The sequence below is a fragment of the Nicotiana tabacum genome, chromosome 14, assembly GCF_000715075.1.
Source record: "Nicotiana tabacum cultivar K326 chromosome 14, ASM71507v2, whole genome shotgun sequence".
NCBI lineage: Eukaryota > Viridiplantae > Streptophyta > Magnoliopsida > Solanales > Solanaceae > Nicotiana > Nicotiana tabacum.
In genome coordinates, this window is record NC_134093.1 from 48,078,157 (window position 1) to 48,101,416 (window position 23,260).

The window sequence follows — 23,260 nt, forward strand, 5'->3', positions numbered from 1 at the left end:
ATGCCTCTCAGATTGGTAATGGGTGTGTCTTGATGCAAGAGGGCAGGGTGATTGCTTATGACTCACGACAATTGAAGCCCCATGAGAAGAACTACCTCATCCATGATTTAGAGTTGGCAGCCATTGTTCACGCATTGAAGATTTGGAGGCACTATCTCTATGGCGTGTCTTGTGAGGTATTTACAAATAATTGGAGTCTACAACACTTGTTTAAGCAAAATGATCTAAACTTGAGGCAGCGGAGGTGGTTAGAGTTGTTAAAAGACTATGGTATCATCATTTTGTATCATCCCCGGAAGGCCAATATGGTGGCTGATGCCTTGAGTAAAAAGACTGAGAGTATGGGTAGCCTTGCTTATATTCCAGTTGGTGAGAGACCGCTAGCATTAGATGTTCAAGCTTTGTCCAATTAGTTTGTGACGTTAGATGTTTTGGAGCCTAGTCGGATTTTTGCTTGTGTGGCTTCTCGGTCTTCTTTGTATGAGCGCCTCAGAATGCGTCAGTATGACGACCCCTATTTTCCTGTCCTTAAGGACACGGTGCAACATGGTGATGCCAAGGAGGTTTCTATTGGAGATGAAGGGGTGTTGCGTATGCAGAGTCAGATTTGTGTGCCCAATGTGGATGGGTTATATGAGTTGATTCCTGAGGAGGCCCACAGTTCGTGGTACTCTATTCATCTGGGTGCCACTAAGATGTATCAGGATTAAAGGCAACACTATTTGTGGAGAAGAATGAAGAAAGATATAGTGGAATATATGGCTCAGTGTTTGAATTGTCAACAGGTGAAGTACGAGCACCAGAGGCCCGGCAGTTTTCTACAGAGACTTGAGATTCCCGAGTGAAAGTGGGAGCGTATTACCATGGATTTCGTTGTTGGGCTCCCATGCACTTTGAAGAAATTTGACGCAGTGTGGGTTATTGTAGATAGACTGACCAAGTCTGCATACTTCATTTCGGTTGTGACTACCTATTCTTCAGAGCAGTTGGCTCAGATCTATATCCATGAGATTGTTCATCTTCATGGTGTGCTGATGTCCATTATCTCCGATCGAGGCACGTAGTTCACATCGTATTTTTGGAGAGCTCTGCAGTGTGTGTTAGATACACGGGTTGAGTTGAGTACACCATTTCACCCCCCAGACGAACGGGCAGTCCGAGCGCACATTCACATCTTGGAGGATATGCTACGCGCCTGTGTTATGGATTTCGGGGGTTCATAGGATCAATTCTTAACGCTTGTAGAGTTTGCCTACAACAATAGCTACCAATCGAGTATTCGGATGGCTCCTTATGAGGTCTTATATGGGAGGCGGTGTCGTTCTCTAGTTGGTTGATTTGAGTCGGGAGAGGCTAGGCTATTGGGAACTGATTTGGTTGGGGATGCCTTGGAGAAAGTCAAGTTGATTCAGAATCGGCTTCGCACAGTACAGTCCAGGCAGAAGAGTTATGCTTATAAGAAGATTCGTGATGTTGCGTATATGGTGGGTGAGAAGGTTTTTCTCAGAGTTTCTCCCATGAAGGGTGTGATGAAGTACGGGAAGAAGGACAAGTTGATCCCTCGGTATATTGGTCATTTTGAGGTGCTTGAGAGAGTGGGAGAGGTCGCTTCCAGACTTGCATTTCTACCTAGTCTATCAGGTGTTCACCTAATGTTTCATGTTTCTATACTCCGGAAGTATTATGGTGATTCGTCACATATTCTGGACTTCAACACGGTATAACTGGACGGGGATTTGACTTATGATGTGGAGCCAGTGGCCATTTTGGACCAGCAGGTTTGAAAGTTGAGATCGAAGAATATGACATCAATGAAAGTTCATTGGAGATGTCAGTCGGTCGAGGAGGCTATTTAGGAGGACGAGCGGGAGATGCGGAGTAGATATCCATACCTATTTGAGATTCCAGGTATGATTCAAGACCCGTTCGACGAACATTTGTTTAAGAGGGGAAAAATGTAACGACCCGACCGGTCGTTTTAAGTATTGTATCTCCGTTCCCCTATTTTTTGCTTTTTCAAAGTTCATTTGTGGTTATGTGACTTGTCGGGGTGGTTGGTTTGGTTTCGGGGATATTTTAGAGTGCATTGGGATACTTAGTCCCAAGGTTTGAAGCTTAAGTTGGAAGAGTTAACCAGAGTTTGATTTGTGTGTAGACGACTCCGGAATAGAGTTTTGATAGTTCTGATAGTTCCTATGGTTATTTTGGACTTAGACGTATGTTCGGAATTAGATTTGGAGGTCAGTAGGTTGGTTTGAGGCTTTTTGGTGAAAGTTGGAAAGTTGAAGGTTTGGAAGGCTGAGAGGTTTGACCGGGAGTTGACTTTGTTGATATCGGGTTCATATTTTAGTTCAGAAAGCAGGAATAGGTCCATTGTGTCATTTGGGACTTGTGTGCAAAATTTAGGGTCATTCGGAGTTGTTTTGATATGATTTGGCATTAGTTTTAGAAGTTGGAAGTTTATTAGTTTTATTAGGCTTGAATTGGGGTGTGATTTATGGTTTTGATGTTGTTTGATGTGACTCGAGACTTCGAGTAAGTTCGTATTGTGTTTTAGGACTTGTTGGTGTGTTTGGATGGGGTCCCAGGAACTTCGGGGGTATTTCGGATGGTTAACGGATCATTTTGGACTTGGTGTTGATTGCTGAAGGTTTATCACTTCTGGTGTAATCGTATATGCGGTGGGCTTGGCCATAGGTGCGGAGCCGCAAGCGCGACTGAAGGGTCGCAGAAGCGAAGTGGGAAGCTCCAGGGGAGGTTCGCAGATTCGGACTACTGACTGCATGAGCGGAGCCGCAGATGCGGCAAAGAGAGCATAGGGGCGGAAGGTGAGCTGGGCAGGGGAGTCCGCAGAAGCGGATGAAGGTGCGCAGATGTGCGTACGTAGGTGCGATGTCCTAACCATAGAAGCGGTAGGTCGGTACTTAAGTGAAATGCGCAGGTGCGCGATTTTGACCGCATAAGCAAAAAATTGGGGCGCAGGTGCGGGATCGCTGGGCAGCATATTAAATTCATGGGTTTGAGTGTTTTCTCATTTTGGGAGATTTAGAACTCGACTAAGGGCAATTTTTAAGAGGGTTTTTGCTACAATTGATGAGGTAAGTGAAGTTTAATTATTTTTCTTAATAAATATTGATTACCCATTGATTATTACACCTAGTTTATATGAATTTGAAGTGAAATTTGGCGATTTTAGACCATTGTATTGGAGGGTGAGATTTGGTGATCTGAGAGTCGATTTGAGGATGGAATTGGATGAAAATAGTAAGGTTGGACTCGTAATTGAATGAAAGGTCAGAATTTGTAAATTTTGTCGGGTTCCGAGGTGCGGGCCCGGGATTAACTTTTTGGGAGGACCTTTTTATTTTGGTTAAAGATCTTAGCTTTATCATTTGGATTCGATTCCTATGGCTTTTATTGATTATATTAAGTTGGTTTGGCTAGATTCGTGTCGTCGGGAGGTTGATTCACGCGGGAAGGGCTTGTCAGAGGAGTGACTTGGCTTGCTTGAGGTAAGTATCTTACCTAAACATAGTTGAGGCACTAGTTGCCTAAATTATTGTAATAGCTACGTGCTATGGGTGCGCATATGTGTGGGGTTTGAGCTCACGTACGAGCACCGGGATATTTATCCATGTTCGGGATAGTGTTTAAGCTATGATATGCCTAGAATTGACTTTTAAGCTATGATGTTTCTCATATTTGTAACATTGTTGTGAACTATTTGAGCCATGTTTGAGGTTACATATAGGCTAATTTCCTGAATGAACTTGATAATTGTTATTTCTGTGATGAATTTACCGATTCGAGCTATGATAGCACACTTTGCACATGCCTACACTTTAGCATGTCATTTATATCAGTCCAGGAGCATGGGATATGTTATTCATTCATCATATATATGTATACTTGTAGCACGCTGAATTGGCTGTGCATGCTTGTGGATATGGATCCATTCCCCTAGGGTCACCCTCTCATGTTTTTCTCTTGATGGTATACATGCGGATATTGAGGAAAACTTGTGAGTGGTTTGGTACGGATATGAAAAGGTTGAGGAAAGTCTGGCCAGTGTTTGTTTTGGATTTGCTTTTCATCTTTACTTATAATTTCCATGGTTAATGAACTGAATTATGTGCATATCATCTTTATATTTTGTATCATTAACTGAACAAAGAACTTGAGTAATTGCGCGCGCGCACACACATACAGGGTTCTTTCTGTGCTCTATGACTTGATCACATTATTGTTCTGTACCTGTTAAATTGATGAAATTGTACAAGTTATAGCAAGTATCATTTACAATTCTTGCTTTTTTTTTACCTCTCCGAGGTTAGTAATGATACTTGCTGAGTACATTAGGTCGGTTATACTCATGCTGCAGTCTGTAATTAATTGTGCAGATCCAGGTGTTGGGTCCAGTGATCAGTAGCAGAGTTGCTTGTTAAGCTGAGTATCGAGAGACGAGGTAGAGCTTATCGCCCGCAGTCTTGGTGTCTCTTTTCTTATGTACTGTTGTTCTTAGTTCAGACAGTATTGCTATTTAACTTTCAGACTTGTATTCCGTTGTAGAGTTCATGACTCTGTATTTACCAGTTCTAGGGGGATTTATCATGTATTAGCGGTATTTTGTTATATTGAGGTTTTAGACTTATGTTATTTTTATAAATTCCGTTATTTTGGTTCTTTATTGTTATGTCCGGCTTGTCTGACAAGTGTGTTAGCGCCGTCACGATGGGTTAAGATTTTGGCTCGTGACAGGCATGCATGATTCTACTAATTAAGATGGTGCTTCATAAATTTTGAATTTAGACATACAAAACAACATTGAAGAAGCCAAGTTATGTTGCGAAGCCCCCGATACGCATTTCGCTCGTTCACTAATCGGATGACTTTGGATGAACTTTTCCAATTTTGCCCTTCTAATGTATAGTCCCAACTCCCAAGAAGTAGCATTATTGGCGAAGTGTCAAATTGTCAAACGGATAAAATTGCATTTTAATTTCATTAAGCCATTCCCTAACATCATTTGATGTAAAACTGTATGGTATTTAAGCATGATTAATCTGGATTACGTGAATTATTAGAATATCTACAGTAAGCAGCATTAGAATATCTCAAAATTTTAATTAAGCAAGCATTTTAATACATCACTAGTTATTTTTGCAAAACTGGCGTTGGACTATAGGATATGGTCATCGATTAAAGGTTTCGTGGAATCCATTTTCATTTTTCTGTTATACACTTTATATATTTTATTCTTTGAAAGCACGAATACGTTATTATGTGCTCCCATATGTTTTTCCCTTACTAGCGTCTTGTTTAATTTGGACTGAAAATGAGAATGGCTATTTAAAATTTCAATAAGCAATTATATATTGAGCACTTACTAATATTATGTCGCTGTTATTGGAGAATATATGTAAATATTGTTTAAGAAGTAATAAAACCCAACCCAGGAAGATTTAAGGAAATTGAATATAAGTTATTCAACCCCACAGAACACCTTGAATTTGGAATAGAAAGCAATAAATGGACGATATTAGGGATTGAAGTTGAAAGATAAATAAGGACTCCATAATGAACTAAATGAACCCTTGTAAGCACAACAATTAACACTTTTCAAGAATAGAGAAAGAAAGGTTGAATCTAATAATTGCAATTAGTAAAACCCAAGAGCAATTAAGAAATTAAACTTGAAACAAACTAATTAGTAGTCAATTAAAGAAACAATCCAAAGGAGAAACAGATAGAACTCATACATGAATTACATTAACCTAAAGTAAACGAAGAGAGTGAAAGTACAAGAGGGGGTGACTTGTAACCGATTTTAAAACTTAGTTGACTAAGAGAGGAATAAGTCGACTAGACTTTACAGTAGGATCAATTGCAACAGAAGTAAATTATGCAGAATAAAAAAATAAAGGAGGCATAATAATTTTATACTGATTCAGTACTGGAGTGGTACTTACGTCCAGTTCCCTTGGATCACAAGGGTTCTCTTAGATCTTCAATAAGTCTTTACAACAGTGAAGGTTTTAGTACGTTCACCACCAATGATATTCAGCAACAATGTTTGTCTAACTTTGACACAACTCTTGTTTTATTTTCTAATTCTTCCTATCTTTTGCGACACTTATAAACTCAAAAATACAATATTTGTACCAAGAACTAGAAAGGTATAGAAATAGATATTAAGTTGCGTGAGCTTCCTTGTCCTTCCACTTCTTCTTTAATAGTGCTCGATGAGCCTTCTAATTTCTCTTTTCTGAGATTGCAAGAGATTATTGATTGGAGGTCTTTTCCTTGTGAGGCATAGTCTTCTAAGAGTAAGACCCAAGGGTAGCCTCATGAATCTAGTTTGGGAGTATGGCCAGATTCATTCTCAGTTTGAAATTTGGCTCCTTTATCTTTCCAATTTACTTCTCTTAAGAGCTTCTGCAGATTTTCCTTGATTGGCTCTCTTTCCTTCCCTTGCATGCTTGACAATCTTTTGCTCGTTTGATTGATTCTTTTTCCTTTCTTGTTGCTTGTTTGATTGATTCTTTTTCCATCTTGGAATCCATCTGATATGGATTTTTAATAACATAGATGTTGGCTCCCTCTGATATGCTTATATGATTTTTTTCCCCTTTCTTCTATTCATTAGAACCGTTGCGAATCTGCACACAAAGTGAAATGACATTAGTCAAGGCACTTTTGATTATTAATCATTATTAAAATTCTAGACCTAACAATCTCCCCCTTTTTGATGATGACAATAATCCAAAAAGAGTTTCACTAATTTAGGGGATACTTCCCTTTCAAGATGTACTTCTACTCCCCCTGTCTTTGTGCCCTTGTTTGCACGCTCCCCCTGTCTTTATACTCTTTTTCTTCTACCCTTTGACATCAATCACAAAGAGCAAGAAGAGAAACAGAGGATAATAGCTAATAATACTAATAGTTAAAGCATGCAAAAATATATACATCTAACAGTTATATCAGGCATAGTCGACTGTATGCCCATCCAAACACAACCAAAAGAGAAGTTTTAACAAACAACACAAAAAAAATAAAGAAGACATTATTTAAACAGCCCGAAAACTCAATTCCTCCCAAGGAAATACTTCAAAAGGTTGATCACTTTGGTATAGAAACTATCATAGGATGTATCAATCTCCTTGATAACTTTGGTCAACTTCTCAGTGACATCCTGCATAGCCCTGATCCCTTGCCTCTTTGTGTCTTTTAGGGTGATCCTTAACCTGGCCATATCTGCTCAAGTTTCCTTTGTCACTTCCTTGATCTTGTCCACTTGTTCATGCGTAGAAGTTAGCAATTCCTTGATACCTGTAATATTTTGCTGCATCAGTAGCAACTGATCTGAGGAAGAGGATTTGCTTGCTTCAGATTTAATCCCTCCAGTGCCCTGTTGAGAAGTGGATTCTGGTGCTTTGTCTTTCTTGATCCAAGTCCCCTCAACCAGAGTGTACCCCAACATAGCAAAGGCAGTCTTGTCATATGTGCTGGAGATGGTTTTAGGGGTATAGGGAGACAAATCTACTTTCATAACTTGCAAGATGTGAGATATTATTAAACTATAAGGTAAGTTGTTAACAAAAGAGGAGACATCCCTGATGCTTTCAAGCATGTACTGACGCAATCACGTGAACCAGTTAATAGCCTTTCTATTCACAAGACAATACAGAACAAACATATCTCTGATAGACAAGGTGCTAATAATAGAACTAGTATGGGGTAACAGGGTGGTAGCAATAATGTGGGCTAGTACACGGATCTCAAATTTCAGAGTAATCAAACACAGTTAGAGATATTTTAGGATAAAATCATGAAGAACACTTATAGAACATTTTCTAAACTAGGCAAATTTAGAGAAATTACATAGGAATCAAGAAAATACCAATTTTGTCACGAAGAAAATAAAATCTCTCTTCAAGCAGAGGTTTTATGAAAATATCTGCTAACTGATTTTTAGTATTAATAAATTCTAACACAATGTCACCTTTTGCAACATAATCATGGATAAAATAATGCTTAATCTCAATGTGCTTAGTCTTAGAATGATGTACAGAATTTTTTGAAAGAAAAATAGCACTAGTGTTGTCACACATAATTGGAACGCAATTAAGACGTAAATCATAGTCTAACAGTTAATACATAATCCATAGGACTTATGTGCAGTAGTTGCCTACAACCAGATATTCTGCTTCAGTAGTAGATAAGGCAACACAACTTTGTTTCTTGTTGTGCCAAGATATAAGGGATTTTCCAAGTAATTGGCACGTTCCACTTGTACTTTTCCTGTCAATTTTATGACCTGCAAAATCTTCATCTGAAAAACTTTTGAGATCAAAGACATTTAAGCTTTTGTACCATAGTCCATAGTCGACTGTCCCAATCAAATATCTGATTAATACATTTAACAGCAGTCAAGTGGGATTCTTTGGGAGCTGACTGATATCTTACACATTTGCAAATACAAACCATAATATCAGGTCGACTAGCTGTAAGATAGAGTAGAGATCCAATCATACCTCGATACATTATTTCATCAACACTCTTACTATCTTTATCTTCATCAAGGGTGGTTGATGGACTCATAGGAGTCCCTATGGCCTTAGCATTAGACATGCCAAACTTATTGATAAGCTCTTTTGTATATTTTGTCTGACTAATGAAAGTTTCTTTCTGTAATTACTTGATTTGTAGCCCAAGGAAAAAGGTTAATTCTCTCATCATACTCATTTCAAATTTCCCTTTCATGATGTTTGAAAAACCCTTGCATAACACTGGGTTAGTACTTCCAAAAATAATATCATCCACATAGATTTGCATAATTAAATTACCTCCAGCTGATCGTTTGATAAAGAGAGTAGTATCAATATTACCTCTATCAAATCCATGTTTGACTAGAAATGAACTTAGCCTTTCATACCAAGCTCTAGGAGCTTGTTTTAACCCATACAAAGCTTTGAATAACTTGTAGACATGATTTGGAAAGAATTCATTAATAAATCCTAGGGTTGCTTAACGAACACTTCCTCAGAGATGAAACCGTTTAAGAGCGTGCTTTTCATGTCCTTCCGAAATAGTCTAAAATATTTGTGAGCAGCATAAGCTAATAAAATACGAATAGATTCTAACCTGACAACATGAGCGAAGGTTTCCTCGTAGTTACTTCCTTCTTGTTGTGAATAACCTTGAGCAACCAGTCTAGCTTTATTTCGTACCACTTGTCCAAACTCGTTCAGCTTATTTCTATAAACCCATTTTGTTCCAACAATGGATGCATTTGTAGGTTTAGGGATGAGTTCCCATACTTTGTTCTTCTCAAATTGGTCAAGCTCCTCCTACATTGCAGTTATCCAGCTTTCGTCCCCAAGGGCCTCATCTACCTTTTTTGGTTTGAACTGAGATATGAGGGCAATATTTTATGTCTACTTTAGCGATCTTCTTGTTTTCATGCCTTCCTGAGGATTTCCAATGATGTACTTATGTGGATATCCTGTCTCACTTTTCTATTCATTTGGAACAACTGATGCTGGCTCCTTTTCGATGGGGCTTGATTGTTCAGCTGTAGGGGGTTCCTGGTTTTCTATGCGACTGTCAGTCGACTGATTCTGCTGATTAGTCACCTCATCACGAGTGTTGTCACCTGTATTGACAGACTTTGGAACTATCAAAATTTCCCCATCTTCGGGAAGTTTTTTATTCCTCGAGTGAGGGTTAGTGTCCACAAATACAACATGTATGGATTCTTCAATAGATAAAGTACGTTTATTAAAAATTCTATATTCTACTTGATGGAGAGTATCCAACAAAAATACCTTCATTGCTTTTTGGATCAAACTTACCAAGGTTATTTTTTCCATTATTGTGGATAAAACATTTGCAGTCAAAAAGATAAAAATAACTGATGTTGGGTCTTTTACCTTTCCACGATTCATATAGAGTCTTTTTGAGAATAGGTCAAATCAGGCATCTGTTAATGATATGGCATGCGGTGCTTATAGCTTCTGCCCAGAAGTGGTGTGGGAGGGAGTTTTCCACAATCATAGTTCTTGCCATATCTTGCAAGGTTCTATTTTTGCGTTCTACCACTCTATTTTGTTGAGGTGATCCGGGGGATGAGAAATTGTGAGAAATCCCTTGATCATTGTAGAAATTTTTGAATGCTTTGCTTTCAAATTCTCCTCCATGATCACTTCTTATGGCAGAGATGTTGTATCCCTTTTCCCGCTGTACTTTTTTGCAGAAGACTTCAAAATTCCTCAATGCATCATCTTTACTCAGAAAAATAACCTAGATAAATCGAGAAAAATCATCTACTATAACAAAAGCATATTTTCTACCACCAATACTAGCAGTTCTAGTTGGACCAAAAAGGTCCATAAGCAAAAGTTGAAGAGGTTTTGTAGTAGAGACTATCTTTTTAACTTTAAAAAAGGACCTGGTTTGTTTTCCTAACTGACATGCATTACATATTTGATATTTTGAAAATTCTAGTTTTGGAAGACCAATGACAAGATCACATTTGGAAAGTTTTTAAATAGTATGCATGCTAGCATGACCAAGTTTTCTATGCCAAACCCAAGGACCATCAATCATAGAAGCTAGACAGATTTGATTTCCTAGACTATCTATGTTATTGAGAGTGTAGATATTCCTATCTCTATTTCCATATAGAATAATTTTACATGATTCGTCTTCAATAAACCAACCATGCTTTTTAAAATGAACCTCATAGTCATTGTCACATAGTTGACTGATACTGAGTAGATTGCAGCCATGTTGATCTACCAAGTATACTTCGTCTACATCACATGATGAGCTGAGAGGGACTCTTCCAACTCCAATTACGTTTCTTTTTTATTTGTCTCCAAAAGTAACTGATCCACCATCTAGCTTAGTAGCCGTTTTGAATAATTGTTTATCACATGTCATGTATCTAGAACACACGCTATCAAGATACTATTTACCTTTTCGATTCTTCTTGCGGTGTTCCTACAAAAACAAGTTACTTATTTTTAGGTACTCAAGCCTGCTTGGGTCCTGGATGGTTAGTATTCTGAGTATTAGCCTGATTAGAGGCCTTGAGTCGCCAAACCCATCTCCTGTTGTTCTTAAACCTGCATTGGTTAGATGTATGACCGGATTTTCCACAATAAAAGCAAGAGGGGTTATTGGAACTTTCAGAAACTTTTTCTCTGCTATTTCTAAACCTGCAATGGTTAGAGTTGTGACCATCTTTGCCACAATGAGTGCATGTCAGAGTGATTTCTTGTCCTAGATGTGAAATTTCAGGAAGTTGACTTGTTTGATTTAGGGGAACTGTGACTGGTGGATTTTCGCAATCCATTCAGTTTAAGTTGAAGTTCATTAATTTCATCTTGAAGCATGTCTCTTTCAATTTCACATACTTCTAATTTCAGTGCCCAATCTTTCTTTTCTATTTGGATATTTCGAAGTTCATTTAGAAATTTCTCAATGTGTGCAAGAGAAATATTAATAAATTCTTGAAGTTCATTACATTTAGGACATGTAGGAAATCGTACCTCACTTGTTCCTTCATCTGCCATGAGACCAAGCTCGCCTGAATCTTCATCACTATCTTATTTGATGGCCATAAAGCACATGTTGGCAATTTTCTCATGATCATATTCTTCTTCATCACTCCACGCTCCAAAAGATTTCTTATTCTTGAAATTTCTGCTTAGTTTCTTTTTCAGCTCAGGGCATTCAGCTTGAATGTGTCCATGTTTTTCACACTCATAGCATCTTCCATCATTTTTGAAATTTGGTTTATCTCTTCTGTTGTTTCTATTTTTTCTCATCATGCTTGTTACAACTTTAGAGAGTATGGCTATATTCTCATCTTGTTCTCCTCCTTTTTCTTCTTCTTCTTCATTTCCTGATTCAGCTATGGTTGCTTTAAACGCAACTGTCTTCTTTTTTTTTCTTACTGAACTGCCTGTCTAAATGTGTTTTCTCAAACGCAATTAGATCACCTCTGAGTTCATCATAAGACATCTTGTCAAGATCCTGACATTCTAGAGCAATGACTTTGGGTTGCCAAATAGTGAGAAGACTTCTTAGAATTTTTCTTAGTTGTTCTCCACTTCTTATTGGTCTACCAAAGGATTTTAAGTCTCCAACGATTTTGCTTAATCGGGAGAATATTTCTTCCAGTGATTCTCCATCTTTCATTTGAAACAATTCATAGTCACAAACTAGGAGATTGATCCTTATTTCTTTCACTTTGTTTGTTCTTTCATATGTGACTTCTAACTTGTTCCACATTTCTTTTGCAGTTTCATAGCTTGATATATTTTCATACTCTTCTCCGCTTATGGCATTATACAGGAGATTTTTTGCCTTGGAATTCACTTGGATAACAGTTGCCTGTTCTTCAGTGTACTCATCTAAGTTGAGAGGATCAGATGATACTATGATCTCACCGTCTTTGCCCTACTTTGGCGGAATCGGAAGATTTTCCTTTTTGATTACACGCCACATCTTAATGTCGTATGACATAGTGTAGGTTTCCATACGCACTTTCCAGTGTGAAAAGTGCTGGCCATTGAAGTAAGGAGGTCGTACGTGAGAGGTTCCTTCTTGGAATAGTGATCCAACGACTATGTTTGATGCCATGATCTTTTCCTCACTTACTGTTTGTCAATACTTGTGAGTCCTTGCTATGATACCAATTGAAAGTACAATGTCAATACTTGTGAGTCCTTGCTATGATATCAATTGAAAGTACAAGAGGGGGATGAATTGTAACCGATTTTAAAACTAAGTTGACTAAACAGTAGGATCAATTGTAGCAGAAGTAAATTATGCAGAATAAAAAAGTAAAGGAGGCACAACAATTTTGGACTGATTCAGTACGGGTATGGTACCTACGTCCAGTTCCCTTGGGTCACAAGAGTTCTCTTAGATCTTCAATAAGTCTTTACAACAGGGATAGTTTTAGTACATTCACCACCAACGATATTCAGCAACAATGTTTGTCTAACTTTGACACAACTCTTATTTTGTTTTTTAACTCTTCCTATCTTTTGCGACACTTGTAAACTCAAGAATACAGTATTTGTACTAATAACTAGAAAGGTATAGAAACAAATGTTAAGTTGCGTGAGCTTCCTTGTCCTTCCACTTTTTCTTTAATAGTGCTCGATGAGCCTTCTGATTTCTCTTTTCTGGGATTGTAAGAGATTATTGATTGGAGGTCTTTTCTTTGTGAGGCATAGTCTTCTAAGAGTAGGACCCAAGAGTAGTCTCATGAATCTAGTTTGAGAGGTATGTCCAAATTCATTCTCAGTTTGAAGTTTGGCTCCTTTATCTTTCCAATTTACTTCTCTTAAGAGCTTCCGCGGATTTTCCTTGATTGGCTCTCTTTCCTTCCCTTGCACGCTTGTGAATCCTTTGCTCGTTCGATTGATTGTCTTTTCTTCCTTGTTGCTTGTTTGATTGATTCTTTTCCATCTTGGTATCCATTTGATATGGAGTTTGAATAACATAGTCGTTGGCTCCCTCTAATATGCTTATATGATTTTCTTTCCTTTCTTGCATTCATCAGAGTTGTTGTGAACCTGCACACAAAGTAAAATGGCATTAGTCAAGGCGCTTTTGATTATTAATCATTATTAAAATTCTAAACCTAAAAGAGAGGTCTATTGGAGATAGATAAGATAAACCCCAACTCATAAAGAGTTTCCATGTTCTATCATCAAAAGCTAACTAATGAAATAATCCATAAATGTCATTATTTATAGAAGTTCCTTGATAATTGACAAAAATTATATGATTTTTAGTATGTTTGTATAACACCGCGTAAAATATTTACTAACTTTAAATGCATCTTCATGAGTTGTATGGAATAAACATAATTTGGAATTATTTCTTAAGTATGATTGTTGCTATTCTAATGAGGTATATGTATATACTTGGGTATGGGATACACAAATTGAGAAGTGAAACTATGATATGATAAGTATTTATAAGAATGACTTTATTTGATGGTGCAATTAAAATTCTGACGAAGCATGCAACAACAAAGAATTACTATAATGGCTCGACCACGTGAGAAGCGCCTTAAACTTCAAAGAAGGAAAAGAGCCAAGCTTTGGTTAGTCTACATCTACGTAAAGAAACAATCTTGTAAACAACTAATTATTGCCCTACTGTAACAACGCGGAAGGGTTTAAGGGATTTAATATTCCCTTAAGAGGAGCAGCCGCAGAAGCTATGTATAAACTTTTTTAAAAAAATAGCTTCATTACATGTTATTCAAATTGTGAGAAGTATAGGAAGATTTTAGTTTGCAAGATTTGAAGGAAAAGAGAACCAAGAGTTTGACTCTTATGAATCAGCACAATCTCGCTTGAAGCTTTCAAAATAAAAATTAAAAGTTGATACATCTTATATTTTTGTGACAGCAAGCAGCGAACAGGCCAAGGAGTAATTACTTGGTTCGAATCGCTCACGGACGTGAGAAAATCAAAGCTTTGACATGTTCTTTACTGTAGAGACGAGGAGTTTAGTGGATTAAAAACGCAGCAGACCTTGTTACTCTTGTATCTATTATGCAATGAAAGGAAGGTGTCAGTGTAACAACTTATTCATTACAACAGCTATGGTAACTGGTTTCATAAGAAAGCTTCAAAAAGGTAATTCTTTTAACTGGTTTCATAGTAGAGAGATTATTTTATTATGAATGGTGAAATCATGAGAAGCTATTAAAGGCCAAGATTAAAGAGAAAGCAAATATTTTGAATGGTGTTGTTGATGGAGTTGAGGATTGCTTTAGAATTAGTCCACTAATCTGGATTAGATAAGATTCTTGATACCAAGGATTTGCCAAGAATTCACTTGGACAACAGAATTGAGAAATTGAGAGCTTAAAGCCTAATTTTAATTGGATATTAAAAATTCTAGCAGGTCATGAGTTAATAAGCTTGAATTTGCGCTTGTAACTTTCAGTTGTAGATCGAGACTGCTTGAAGAAAGCGAGAATTTAAATTGAAGCTTGAACAGTCAGTTAGAGGTGAGTTGAGATTTCTTCCTAAGTCAAGGGCTAGATTAAAATGCATATGAATTGCTTGTTTGCTTTCCTTACTTTTCAGAATAAACCATATATACAAATGAAAATCTCTATTGCAGACAATAAATAGATTGTATGACTTGCTACAATTATTTGCTTATGTGCAACTACCTATTTATGTGCAATTACTTGTATTTGCTTCAGATTCAGATAAATATGATAACATTTAGAAAGGGAGAAGTAGCCAACCTCCCCGAGCATGAATGCCACGGTGGCCAGGGTTAGCTACTACATGATTGCATGTGCTATTTGTTTGATGGAGAAATAGGCCGACACTCCCCCGTGCGTCAGATTCTCACATATACAGTGTTTTATGGGAAGATAGATCGACACTCCCTCCCCCCTCCCCTGCGTGTTCCAGATGCTCACGTACGTAGGGCCACTATGTGTACATCTTTTCAAAAATAACTTAGTTATCAGCTCAGTTTCAGTTTTTAGTTATAAGTTATCGACTTAGTCTTTCAGCTTCAATTTTAGCTTTCAGTTATCTGTTTCAAAAACTCAGTTTTCAAAATCAGATTTAGCTTTCGGATTATTCAGTGTTTGTTATATGAATTGCTTGTTGTACTTGTTGTATTTTATTATATATATATATATATATATATATATATATATATATATATATATATATATAGGGGATTGTCAACGAGAACTTTGAGGTATCCTTGGAGATATTTCGTTCATTTTGGCCTGCCACATTATGTGGCAAACATTGAGTGTGTTGGTGATGAAGCACACGACTAGAGGTGGAGGTTCAAGACTCTGTAAGCAAGCTCTCTTCTGTGCGTATGTGTATATATATATACACAATTATACCTTGCACGCTGTAGTGATATATATATATATATAATAATAATAATAATAATAATAATAATAATAATAATAATAATGTCAACTAGTACATCATAGATATGATGTAATAACGTCCCCAACTGCAGTGGTATGTATATAATATATACAGTAGCTCTGAGGCTGTCCCCAACTGAAGTGGTATAGATATAATGTAATAATTTCCCCAAGAGCAGTGGTAGTATTATATAAGAATATCTCTGAGGCTCATTACTCAATCTAGTGACAAACTATTTAGAATGACGAAAAGATTGTTAGCTTGCTAAACAATATTATGGATGTTACTTTCAATACATCTATTTTCAAAGTGAATCGAGGCTTAATATATATGCTACGGAACATCAACCAATAGAACAACGTCATAGGTAAACATATGAACCTAGATGATATCATGAGTGGAGTATTTACGACGAGACGTTCCATTAAGCTTTTCTTTAGAAAAATTATTGTGAAGGCGGATTCATGCCGAAAGGGGTCAAAAGGGATAGCCATACATACTTACTACCCATTATTACCCTTAGCTCAAGACCTTCGGAATCTAAACACACATATGATCAGTTGAAACCATAAACTTGTGGACACACTTGTCTTAACGTATAAAGTATAAGCTTCTTATGAAATGTAGTCTAACATTATTGACAAACAAAAGAAACTCTATATTGCGCTATGGAAACTTGATACTTATAAAGAGACTAGATTGTCTGAACATAATGCATAAGGAACCTCAATGACGATAGGAGTAGGGAAACCCTTTGTACGAACAAACAATCTATGACAATTCATAATATTGCTTGAATGATATTATTCTCTGGGAAACCTTGGAACATCTATTCTGATACGTTTCATCTTAAGAAAGTGCTATATCTCAATGATGATAATTCTGGAGGCCAACAATATGATTCATCTTAGATACGAACTATAATCCATTAACGATCACTTAAGGCTGGTAACATCATTCATCTTAAGTACGACACTATAATCCAATAACGACCTTTCTGGAACTGCTGATATAATTTACCTTAGGTAGAGATCTATAACTCATCAACAATCAACTAAAAGCTATCAATATGATTCATCTTAGGTAAGGTACTATAACCCAATAACGGTAATCCATAATCTATCAACATGATTCCTCTATAGCCCGTTAATGATCGCTTGAAGGCTACCGATGTGATTCTTCTTAATTAGAACTTACAACCCGTCTATGTAACAATCTACACCTCTTATGATGATAATTCAGAACTATCCATATGATTTTACTTATGTTTATGTCCTCCATTAGCCGTGCTTTGGAAGCCATCATTGTAATTCATCTTAAATAGGCTACCCTAATCCCATAATACTAAGCCATAAGCTCTCGATATGATTCACCTTAGCTAGGAAATTATAATCCATCATCGAAAAACTAAAGCTACTGATATAATTAATCCTATATGATGTACTATAACTACATATCGGTAATTTGAAAACTATAGACATGATTTACCTTAAGTAGGAACTAGATTCCATTAATGATATTTTAGGAGCCATTCACATAATTCATCCTCAATAGGACCTATGACCCATCGATAAACATTTGAAACTATTCACATGATTCATGCTATATAATGCTCTAAAGTCCCCACAATACCTTAGAAACCATCGACATACGATCTACATAACTTTAGAAATGTGTGGACTTAGTAACATTAGACGATAGATCACTTACAAGAACTTGGTAACCAAAGAGGTACGATAGCTCTAGAAAGTTCTTCAATAATAAGAACACGATGCCTACAAAGAGACTCGGTTACCGGAACCTAACACATAAGGAAATCAGTAACGATAAGAATAAGATCATCCTTAAGATCATCCTTTGTACGAATGAAAAGTCAATGATACTTGACAACGGCACATGAATGCTCTTACGCTCATAAGAATTTGAGAACAACTATTTCAATACAATTCATTTTAGTGAAGTACTATAACCCCCAATAACAGTAATTCTTGAATGCTTAATCCTAAGAATGGAACAATCACATTAAGTACCGACTTATAAGCACGTGACGTGTCTCTTACTGAACTTATGGAACTTGTGACATGTTTTTCATAAACTTTAGACTTCATAGCTCATATAGAGAAATAATAAACGGAAGTCGTGCCATAGCGGAAAAAGAAAGAATAGCCTTACATACCTTGATCCTAATAGTTGTAATACTATGATGATCAATATGCTCCTTTACAACTGCAATCTAAAGTAATAGCAATAAAAGAAACCTCATGTTAGCAACAAAATATTGTTCTAGCCATTCGGACAATTCATCAAACATTTGGGGGCGTAAGGTTTTAAGGCCCTTTCATAATGTTGTTTCAAGACACCATTCCTTTCGTCTAACTTACAGCAACACAAAAACCCCCTTACGAGGTTAACAACACCTTCCATACACCACAACATACAAAACAGCCCCATACACATTACATATGAATCACAAAGCTTGGACTCACAGCTTCCGATCACCGTCCCGTGAGTCCTTATCGACATTGGCCATATGTGGCATGTATAGTATGGTTTCTGGCTACGTGCAGGTTGGTTTTAGTCTAGTGTACGGAGGAGACTCTGGCAAAATTTTCCCAAGTGTCTAAGAGTAAATACTCGAGGACGAATGTTCCTAGGGGGGGAGTATATTACACCTGGTACTTTCATGTTGGAATGCATCTTAAGTGGATCGATATAAGTCGGAGAGTTTAAGAAACTTTACCAAGATAATGATGAGTTAATACATGTGTTAAGTAAGTATAGTGATAAGTGCATCAGTCAACATTCGAGGATGAATATTCCAAATGGGGGAATGATGTTATACCCCATATTTTCGTACGTAAAAGTACGACGTAAGCAAACTATGTAAGACCAAAAATGAGATCATCTTTGAAAGTATATAAAGTAAGTTAATCATGTTACCTTGGAGGTTATAAATATTGAAGATCATGAGCAATAAGTACAAAGAGGGTTAGAAGGTTCGGAAGCTAAAAGAATTGAAGAAAATAATATTTCATCGAAAGTCGATAAGTTGGGAATGTTATAAGCCGTACCTTGGTGTGAGACTAGGGTTATTAACATGGTAAGAGGGTTATGTTATGAGTTATTTTAGTCGTATAATAGTCAAGTGTTAAATTTTAAAGTCAAGCGAGTTGTGGAACAAAAGTCGATGAAAGTCATCACAAGTTACATTCATAAGTTTTACTGAAATTTGGGTTAAATGTCACAGAGCTTTTCTACCAATGTACTTAGAGTTACGGGGTGATCCACCCATAAAATTAAATATATATGAGTCTTATTTCTAACACATTAAACCGTTTGTGAATATGACATCGGAGTAGAGAGAGATATATGTTTTGTCGAGACTGCGCAGACTGCATAGGTGACAAGTAGGTGTATAACCTACTTGCTTCAATGAGAGGAATAATATGTCCAAAAAGGGGCTATTTCGGGTCGTCCAAAAAGAAATTTTAAGGTTTTATTTTCTTCATATTCCACACTCATTATAGAGCTTAAAAACTAGAGATAAGACCCTGGAAAAATCTCCCAAAACTTCAAAACAAACACTAATTGATTTTCTCTTCTTTTCAAGTTCTAGTTGGAGGAAAACCTAAGGGTTGAAGGACCAACATAGGGGCTGAGATATTAACAAAATAAGGTAAGTATACTTCTCTCCTTCATCTACTTTTTCTGCTGGAAAAGTATAGAAACTCGTTCTATAATTGTAAGAACTCACGGGACGGTGATCGGAAGTCGTGAGTTCGAGTTATTCAACTTGTAGTGGACTGTTTTGTGGGCTGTTTCGTGTTGTTGTTGGATTATATATTTTGCTATTTTTTTATGGAGTTTTTGAGGATAAAGGGTGTGGTGAAACACCACACAAATGCAGGGTGATAGGTTGGTCATTTGTCATAATATTTTGAGATTGTTTGACACTACTATGGTTGTCGTTTTATGTGTAAAGTGATAGGGGTATATTGGTCTGTTTTGTGGTATTTTGTGATAGATATAAGGTTGGAAAATGATGTATATATGTTGTTATTGTTGTGTTCTTGTGTTCTTGGTGTTGTCACGAATTGGGAGGAAGTAAAGATTATAGGGGAGATGCTGCCCGTTTTAATATAAAATAAGCTTGTCGTTCGTTGTGCGATAGTTGTACCTTTTGTAACTTAATGATAGTATTATTATCGTTGTTGTAGATTAAGGTGCGAAGAGACGAGTTAAACGTAGTTATTGGAAAAATTGTCATAAGGTATATTAAGGCTAAACATTTCCTTCATTTTGGCATGATCCCGTAACTATATGTGTTTGATAACGAGACATAAAGAGAAGTTCATATTCCTGAATTTATGTATATTATCCTAGTCTAATAATTTATTATATTCTCCCTTACCGGGACTTTATATTCAGTTAAGTATTGACTTCTTCCAGTCAAGAGAGCAGAATATATATATTTGTTTGGCTCTTGGATCCTAAGAGAACTTTGAGAGAAGGTTTTTAGGTGTCTAGGGTCTGAAGAAATTGAAAACGAATGAGTGAAAACGGGCTGTAGATGTCACATATATATAAAGATATTTCAACCGCCTAAGTGGGTCCCATAGGGAGCTGCTTGCGCAGTCTCACGAAAATGCAAATACCTCTCTACTCTGATGTCGTATCGACAAAAGATTTAATGAGTTGGAAACTAGACTCGTACATCTTCAATTTGGTAGGTGGATGACCCTTAAATCCAAAGTATATTAGGAGAAAAGCTCTGCTACTTTTGACCTAATGTTTAGCACATTATGAATGTAACTTGTGATGACCTTTGCCAACTTTTGTTCCACAACTCGCTTCACTTTAAAACATAACACACGACTATCATAAGATTAAAATAACTCATAAAATAACCTCCTTATCATTTTGATCACCCTAGTCTCACCCCAAAAGTACATGTTATAACATTCCCAACTTGTCGACTTACAACAATACTTATTTTCTTCAATTCTTTTAGCTTCTAAGCCTTCCAACCCTCTTGGTACTTGCAGTTCATGATCTTAAATATTTGTAACCTTCAAGTTAACATGATTAACTTACTTTATGTACTTTCAAAGATGATCTCATTTCTGAGCTTATATCAATTGATTTAGGACGTACTCTCACGTACGAAAATATGGGGTGTAACATCATTCCCCCCTTTGGAACATTCGTCCTCGAATGTTGACTGGTGCGCTTAACAGTCTCATAACCTATAGCTCTTACGAATACTTTAGTACTGTCCTTGACATCTAGGCAACTATTCTATAAATAAATCCAAAGCCCAAGGCATTCCCCCCTTTAAGCCTCTTTCTTATATCACGACCTGTGGTCGGAATTCTTCCAATCTCGTTACTGTTGCTACCTTTTGTTGTGCATATTGTACGACTCTGTCCCTGTATGTGCGCCTATGAAACTCTTATCTCCTTTTTTCTCCATCTATTATCCAATCTCTAGGCCTCACTTTGAGAACATATACAGAACTATGACAAAATGTCCCTCCATGCATCTATAGGTGTACTGAAGTCCTTCGCTTGGTACTTTGTCAAACTTACGACTATTTTTTATATCTTGTTTCATAGCCTCAGTTATCTATCCTTATGGATTTACTGCATCAAGTTAGGTTAGACTATACCATAACACTTACTTCGATTTATTATTACCGAGGCCTGCTACCCAACTCTAAGTTACTCTCTTGCTGCTTATTCTATATGTATAAATCTAAGTCCTTTAATGTTTCCACATTACTGTTCATCTTAAGAATGATAGCCTAATCTCATCTCATACTTTGAAACTTTTATCCATCTATTGTTGATTCACCTTAATGTTGATCTATAATCTACCACTAATAACGTGGCCTCTTATGTAACATTGTCACTAGGGCTCACGTCTCATCGGGGAACATCTGAAGTGATTAGCTTGATCCACCTGGGGGTGATACTATACTTCAATAATCGTATTTCATAGCATCCCAACGTGATTCATCTTATAGGGGTATTCTAATCATGTGCAATTCATGAAATCCCTTTTCTTTACATCATTACTCAATCAAAGGCCTAAACGTCATTCTCTTATCATTTATTAGAATTACACTCTCATTCTACTACCAAGGAAGCATTCCATCTTTTCTATTTATACTACTCACAACCTTTTTTTAAATTGCTAGTGCCATAGATTTCCTTATATTATTCTGGAAGCTCAAGTGAGACATCACGTCGTCTCTAACTCTTCTTTACTCTCTTAACTAGGCCTCTTGGTACCTGAAAACCATAGGCTGGAAGATATGCCACTGACGACACCACTATTATTTCTGGATATTGAATCGCGGCACTTCTAGCCCTCTATCTGAATTCTTGAGGAAGAATTTTACTAGTGAAGAGTTTGGATGACTTACCTTAACCTTGGAGAGTGAGAGAATGAGAGAAAATGGAGAGATTCAGTTCCCATAAGGTTTTCGATGAAAATGAGAGATAAATCCCAAAGTTTTAGCTTATAAAAGACAAGGTTTGGCCGACATAACCTTGAGTGCCACATGTCCCGCAACAATTGAGAACTACGCACGTCCATAGTAAAACACACATAACCTTTTACTCTGATATTTTATCGACAAACAGTTTGCGGTGTTGGAAACTAGACTCAAAGATATTTAATTTAATAGGTAGATCACCCCTAACTTCCAAATACACAGGTCGCAACACGCACTGGAAGTTGGACCTTGTTCAAATGCAGTCTGAAAAACTTAACTATGAGCGATTTTCACTTCGACTCTTGATGTCGACCTTTTCTAATAACGACATTTTCATGGATTCACTTACATAAATTCAAAATTCTTTAGGGTTCGGGTCTTATGACATTCAATGCATGGTTCACTTCTTACTCTGAATGTACGGGATATTACATTTCGGGATTTAGACCCGTTATTTCATATTTTGAACCCTAGACTTGGAGAGAGGCGATTTTTGAAAAGGATTTTTACACAGGGCAAGAGGTTAAGCAATTTTTACTTGATTTTGATACTATATCTTATTTTTCTCATGGATTATTACATCTAGATTATGGGATTTGGAAGAGAAATTTGGGGTTTTTTACTATGTTTTGGAAAATAAAAAATTAGGGGTTTGGAAATCGATTTGGATCATACATTTGAAGTCGTGGGATTATGTGTAGTCGAGATCTATCCCTTGACTCGGGTTTTAGTAGTGTGGACCCGGATTGAATTTTATTATATCACGACCCAAACCGAAGGGTCGCGACGGGCACCCGGTGCCTAACTC